Raw genomic sequence first — 744 nt, 5'->3', positions numbered from 1 at the left:
TCTCGCGAAAATCTGGAAGCTATTAGAAAACTGTATTATAATTTACAAAAATTTTAGATAACTTACAGAATTACTGAGTATATATTTTTCAACAATATCAATATTATTGTTCCATGCAGTAATTTGTATACGCTTGCCATTACCATTATTTAGAATAAATTTGAAAAATTTATATTGATTATTATTTCCAACTAATCGTGGGGCTTCAATGCCATCCACGAAGCCAATAATTTCTCTACAAAAAATATTGATTATACATTTAGGTCTCAAAAAATTAAAATATCTTTTAAATTTAATTTGAGTATAGATTTATAATTTAAATTTTTGAAATACAATGGATGACAAATTTAGAATGATATAGATGAATAAATATTTTTATCATGGAACTTATAGCTTTAAAATATAAATTTTTAAAGCTTAATTTAATAATTTTCAAAAAAAATATAGAAAGTATATTTTGCTTGGATAAATCGTCAGTTTTATTAGGCTTGAAAATTAAATTAACACCAGCATTAGAATTAAACAAAGAGTATGAACAATGACTAAAACCTTTGGAATGTTGTTAATGATCATGATTCTGAAAACATGACTTTGGGACATGATCATTTGAAATGGTTTATCATTTATTCGAAAAATAAAAAAAAATACCTAAATATAAAATAAAAGAAAAAATCCTAAATGATTATGTATATGAAATATGATATTTTTATAAAAGAATAATTGATAATGTCCTGAACTTGACGA

Source organism: Wasmannia auropunctata, unplaced genomic scaffold, assembly GCF_000956235.1.
Source record: "Wasmannia auropunctata unplaced genomic scaffold, wasmannia.A_1.0 LD336099.1, whole genome shotgun sequence".
Lineage (NCBI taxonomy): Eukaryota > Metazoa > Arthropoda > Insecta > Hymenoptera > Formicidae > Wasmannia > Wasmannia auropunctata.
Note: the sequence above shows the minus strand (reverse complement) of the source record.